The following is a 7,033-nucleotide window of genomic DNA, read 5'->3' on the forward strand; positions in this document are numbered from 1 at the left end:
TCCAGCCTCCCGCCCTGGTCACCCCCCAGTACACCCTGGGAAGAGGCGACCCCGTGCTGCAGGAAATGTGTCAGTGGTTTCTGCCTGTCCGTGAGTGAACGTGGTGGTGGTGGTGGTGGTGGTGGTGGTGGTGGTGAGAAGAAAGATATGAAATAGAAGCACTTTGTATGTAAATAAACTAGTGCTTTTCTTTCAACACCACATTTTATTCTTCTTACCTACCTACAGACAGACAGACAGACACACACACACACACTATAACAAGTCTTTCAGTCCAATGACCTCTGCAATACACGGCCGGTGGTGGTGATATACAAGCCACTGAGTTGTGCATCACATGTTAGTGTGTTCAAAAGATAAGCCTTAAATTTTCCATTGAACAAAAAGAGGCGCATACAAAAGATATACAGTCCTCATGCCAACTATTTTTCCCGTCAATGCAACAATGCACAGCCAAACACCTCATTATTTCAAGAGCCGCCACAAACGATCAAAGGTTCAGTGGCCGCTCGCTTGTTTACAAAAGAGAGAAAAAATGTCTGTTCAGTTGTGCAAAAACGATCATATCATCAAGCAAGCCACGAGTACCTGTAATAATCTTTGTAGAGAAGAGGACTGAAAATTATACAAAGGCTTCCATCATCAAAGCCTGACTCTGCTGGGAGGGACAGGGACAGGGAGGGACTCGGACTGACTGACTGATCCAAGAAGTAAGCCAACAAGTAATTCATATTAGAAACGTTTAGGTAATACATATAACTTTCGTTCTTCTAGTATGTAATGTCATATTTGTGTCATCTATGCAAAGTGGTTACTATTGTTTAAAACTATAAAACCCGATTAAATGTGCGGGGGAGGAAATGCTACTGCTCAGAATAAATTAATAGAATGTTCAGTACTAATTTTATACAACGCAATTGAACACGCTGGAAATTCACACGACAAATATATTTCCCTTACTAATATGAAACTACTGCATCACATTTTCTTTTAAGACAGGTGATGTTTTTTCTTACCTTAAAGTCAATATTTTTTAATCAGTTATTTTACATCCTTCTTACATCATTAATCTAAAAGACCACTGCCAAGAACAAAAGAACATGAGGGAAGCAGCAAGAAGCCATGAGCCTCCACGTGGCAGTGCCTTCAGCCAGCTCTTCTCTTCAAAGCTGAACTCCCTCAGAAGTGTTGTAATAGCTCAGCGATAAACGATTTCCCTCCCTCTTGGATCATCACTCAGCATTCTTTGTATTGCCCTTTCTGGCCTCGACCCTAGCGAGCCAATACTACCGTGATGGAGGATTCGCTCTCGGCTGGAAAAAATATACAAAATACTGAGAGAATATATATATACCATTCTGGTGGTTACTGAATGGGTAGAATATCCTTGTATCTGCTTGAATATGACACAACAAAACTCGTGTCAACAAGTGTTAGTGATTGGGAGAAGATTGTCCATCTCTCCACCACAGAAACGTTGATCAGGAGAGCAAGCGTGCGTGAAATTTCCTTGGTAAATTAGGCGTCCAGTAGAGCTTTATAATATTTCCAGTTAAGAACACAAGAACATAAAGGGAGCTGCAACAAGCCGTTACGTCTACACGAGGTAGTGCATGTCTACCTATTTCCACCTATCATCCTCATCCATAAATCTGTCTAATCTTTTAAATCTCCCTAATGATTCAGCACTAACAACCTGGTTACTGAATCGGTTATATTCATCTACCACTCTATTTGTGAAGCAATTCCTTTATATCCCTTTTTTTATCTAACTCTAGCTCGAAGCCATAATTTCGTGTTCTATCCTGATTAACTTTGTGTTTTCATATTTTACTCAACCGTAAGAATCACCTTGACCCGCTTCGCTTCATTCATATGTGACATCTCTTGGTAGTGCGTCAGTCCAGTGCACCACTCCAAGTACAGACAGACCCTCCAGGTATTCACTCAACCTCCTCCTCCTCCTCCACACACTCACGCACCGCACTCGTCCCGGCGCACCACACTACCTTCTTACGTACCATTCCCTCCCCTTTAGGTTTACTCAAATCTCAGCTGGGGTGACCAATATGTGGATTCTACATTCATATTTTATGTCTCTTGCTTATGTATACCAGCAAAAACAACAACTAGGACGATAACAACAAGGAGAATAATATAATGATGATAATGAAGATGTTGCTGCTACTGTGACTACTACTACTACTACTTACTACTACTACTACTACTACTACTACTACTACTACTACTACTACTATTACTATTATTACTACTATTACTACTACTAATCTACCTTTTCATGTATATACCAGGCACGGAATCCTACACGCAGTAGCCCAGGCAAGACACCACACATTTACACACACACACACACACACACACACACACACACACACACACACACACTTTAAGCCTTGTCGACCCCTGGTGGAAAAGGATCGTCTCGTGGACCACCTTACTATAACAATAATAACAGAAGTTTATAGCCAAGATCATAAGATATCATTTCACTCTGTTATGTACATAGACCCAGTGTTGCCAGTAATGAACAAAACAGGCTCTATAAATGCTTATGAAGAAACTTGAGTACCTGTGATCACTCCGGAAGAAATGGTCACAGAAGCCACTGGTTTCTAGACATGCCCTACGCGGCTCTGCTCTTCGATAAATGTCCTTTGAGAAATTATGGCAGCGACGCATTCCTGGTATCGCGTCCTCAGAATTACAGCACAGAGATACCCATAAAGGATACGCGGTGTGTTTTTGGCCGCCACTCCTCGTCTTCAGCTTATTAGCCCATCCTTATATGGAGTCGCTGTTTTTGATGAGCAGCCTGCAATTTCCTCTGTCATCTGCCAAATTGTTATCTAGTCTCTCTCTCTCTCTCTCTCTCTCTCTCTCTCTCTCTCTCTCTCTCTCTCTCTCTCTCTCTCTCTCTCTCTCTCTCTCTCTCTCGTTATCTTGTATGCTATCTTTCCATCTAATCTTGGGTCTTTCTCTCCTCCTTCCTTGCATTTCCATATCTTGGCCGTCAGTCACTATTTCTGTCCAATTGCCTTGTTGACACTGGGCCAAGCATGACATTTTTGTGTGGCTTATCACCAGATTTTTATGTAAGAGGGGTCGTGGCCAGGGGATACATAAAGGAAGAAAAAAAAGGTACAATGAATGCTAGTCCAAAATTAGATAACCTCAGTCTTCAGAGTTTAATCCTTTCACTGTGGTGTGCAACAATTCACGGCACCACAAGCAATAAATGGAATCTTTGTAAGCGTTTACAAGATAGAAATGAATAAAATGAATAATAAACTTCGGAATTTCTAGTCAGTAATATGTTTAAAAATTTCTATAGAACATAATAAGATGACTCAGAGTGCTAAGTAATTCACGAACGATGAGTCAAATAGCAGCGAAAGAGTTCAATCATTGACGTGTCTCGCTGGCTTCAATCAATGGTATGACTTGACTAAACGTGAGATGCTACTATGGATATTCTTGTTATGTTAGCATAAGAGAGTAACTTTACATCTTATAAGAGTGTGCCAGAAGCGATGTGGCAGAGAAGCGGACACCAAGTCTGTGAATGTCCCAGCAGGAGGCACGAGACTTTCCGGTTTTTCACGGAATCTATTCAACTACTCAGAGGAAAGGAGCCGGCATGTTTCTTGTGTCTTCTAGTGCTTCCCTGGGCGAGGCATGGTGGAGCAGTGTGCGGGGATGAGCAGTAATCTAAGTGCAGTATTTGTTGATGGCAATAAGACCAGATATTACTGATCTCTAAAGAAAGCAACGCGTCTTCAGCCAATAAAATCAACTGCGTCTTTTGACAGGAAATATCTTGTGACGGTGAATCTTCCTTCAAGCAAAAACTAAAGGTTATACGTCTTGCTGTTATAATTAAGGGAAGCTAATTTTAACTACGAAAGCGAGGCGGAGGAAAGTGAAGGTGATAGGTAATGGATGCTGCTGTTGGAAGCGTTGATATATTTTCGCTGTTTTTTGTCTTGCAGAAAAAAAAAAAAAAAAAAAAAAAAAAAAAAAAAAAAAATATATATATATATATATATATATATATATATATATATATATATATATATATATATATATATATATATATATATATATATATATATATTGCATTACTTTTATATATAAGTTTCACAAAGACTCCGTTAGAACACAGTGCACACCACTGCTCTAAGTTTAAAACATCCATTGTAAAAGTTATGATTCGTTTAGTGAACAAACAAGTATGGCGAGGGAACACTAGGAGCGTTGAGATACTTTCTTTGGGAAAATTCCGCAAACTTGGACAGGCGATGCAATATTTGGAAGCTCTTGAGTTATTTATAAAGACTGATGCAAGAGAAGCTTTGATTAGTCTGCCTGTTGAACCGCTAACATTTTCTCCATTATATTAGGTCATTGCCCAACGAAATAATAACTCTGGATGAAATACATAAGTAGTAGGATATGTTTGTCTAATGGGAAGACTAAAGTAAACCTTTATACAAACGTGAAAAAAAAAAAAAAAATGCAAGTGTGGGCTGTCTTGAGGAAAGAAAGTATAACAACATTACTGACCGACTGACTGAATGATTGAGGGATTGACTGGTTTTTGACACCACAAAAACAGGAACTTAAAATGTTTCTGAATAATTACCATGTGAAATTCCATTACCATTCTAAAACCTCATAGTATAGTACTTCTTATGCATAATAAAGTCAAATAATTAAAAATAACATACATCATACAATTGAAATTTCGTGATGTTATTCCCTTATATTCACGGTTAATGATGATGATGGTGATGATGATGATGATGACAATGATGACGATACCAATAAAATTTCACGACCCCTCTCCCAGTCACTAACCACCAAGATTAAAATGACAATAACAGTAATGACGATGAAGGTGATGACGGCGATGACAGAGAGGAGCATCGTGGCGCCTATCGCTCTTCATCTTAACATTAACCTCCAGGGCAAAACGTAACGCGGCGTATCAGTTTAAGGAGAAATACAACACAGGGAGGCGCGATCTTGCCGGTGACTTAGTAGTATTTCCCTCGCGGGGCTGATTTGTCCTCGGGTAAGAGCCGCTGATGCACAACAAACCTATGGCGTGTATGTGTGTGTGTGTGTGTGTGTTTACAGTTACTTGCTTACGTAAAAGAAGAGGATATGATTGTAAAACCAGACGAAGAAAAATAAAATAAAAGAAGTGAATAGTGAAAAAGAAATGTGTATAACTTTGTAGTTTAAGGACTGTGATTGTGTCTAGTTATTATTTATTCCTATCACTTTTTTATCATCTAAGCGGCTGTTATTACATACTTATTTTTCTATCATTTAAGTAGTTGCTGTTGGTTATATATATTTTTTTAATACTCAAGTGGCTGCTACCACTATTATTTTTCTATCATTTGACTATCTTTTTCTATGTAAGAGGGTCACTGGCCAGGTGCAACAAAAAAAAAAAAAAAAAAAGCCCACTGAATTGCCAACTCCCAAAGCGACATGAGATACAATAACTTAATAACAGAGGATAAGTGTCTTGAAACCTCCCGCATGTGTGCATTTCATAACCTCAGCACGGACACGATGAGAGTTTTCCTTCATACGAGCGAGAGAGAGAGAGAAAGAGAGAGAGCGAGAGAGAGAGAGATGCGAGAGAGGGTGAAAGAAGCGCACTGGAACACCGGAGTAACAGGATGCGAGGCGACTTGTGTGCGTGTACGAGCGAGTGTGCCGCCAGGAAGGGACTGAGAGGCCAACTTCAACTCGGGATAAAAACTTTAAATTGAGACAAGATTTTGGCTTCTGGGGCCGTGAAATTTATGCATTATGAAGGCAAGGCTCGTCTCTCTTTCTTCTTCTCCTGTTTTCTTCTATTTTTCTCTCTTTCTCTCTATGCATTCGTGTGTTTCTTGTACATGTGTGTTGCGTCTGAATATTGGCTGTGTAATGATAGTAAGATTAATAATAGTAATGTCACAATGATCTTAAGTATGATACAATGATAGAAAAATAGTGGTTGTAGTAGTAGTAGTGATGGTGGTGGTGGTGGTGCTAGTAACAATAATAACTTGAATCCATGCAGTCTAATGGCCTTTAAATGTTTTCATCTTCAAGTGGACACCAAAGACTTAAATCCATTGATCGTAGTAGTAGTAGTAGTAGTAGTAGTAGTAGTAGTAGTGCTGGTGGTGGTGGTGGTGGTGGTGGTGGTGATAGTAACAAAAATAGCTTAAATCCATGCAGTCTAATGTCCTTTAAATGTTTTCATCTTTAAGTGGACACCAAAGACTTAAATCCACTGCCTCCACAACTGCTGCCAAATGACTGAGTAAAGACAAAGTGATACAACATAACTGATTCACGTCCCTGATGGCCTTTCTAAACCCTACGCGTATCAGTCTATCAATAAGCCTTAACAAAGCCCCACTCAAAAATAGCACTAATAAGGCTGTTGTTCTCCCCTTTCTCAATACTCTATCCTTTCACTGGTGTACACAATTACTCAACCTCACTCCGCCACTCCTCCGCTGCCTCCAGCTTCTCTCTGCCCTCATCTGCTTATCTGTATAGTTTTTATTTTTCTCCTCCTCCTCTTCCTCCTTCAGGTGTTCTTGCTCAACTTGTGCTGTTCTTCCTGTTGCTTTTGTTCCTGTTTCTCATCTTCCTTCTCTTGTGCTTTCCCGATATTCTGCATATATATATATATATATATATATATATATATATATATATATATATATATATATATATATATATATATATATATATATATATATATATATATATATATATATATATACATATATATATATATATATATATATATATATATATATATATATATATATATATATATATATATATATATATATATATATATATATATCCCTCTCTTCCTCCCCTTCTCTCTCTTCCTAACCTTTGCTGCGTCCTCTCCCACCACCACCACCACCGTCACCTTCACCTCTTCTTCCTTCCCGATCTCCCCTGTCTTGTTAATCCTTCTTCG

The sequence above is a fragment of the Scylla paramamosain genome, chromosome 15 (assembly GCF_035594125.1).
Source record: "Scylla paramamosain isolate STU-SP2022 chromosome 15, ASM3559412v1, whole genome shotgun sequence".
NCBI lineage: Eukaryota > Metazoa > Arthropoda > Malacostraca > Decapoda > Portunidae > Scylla > Scylla paramamosain.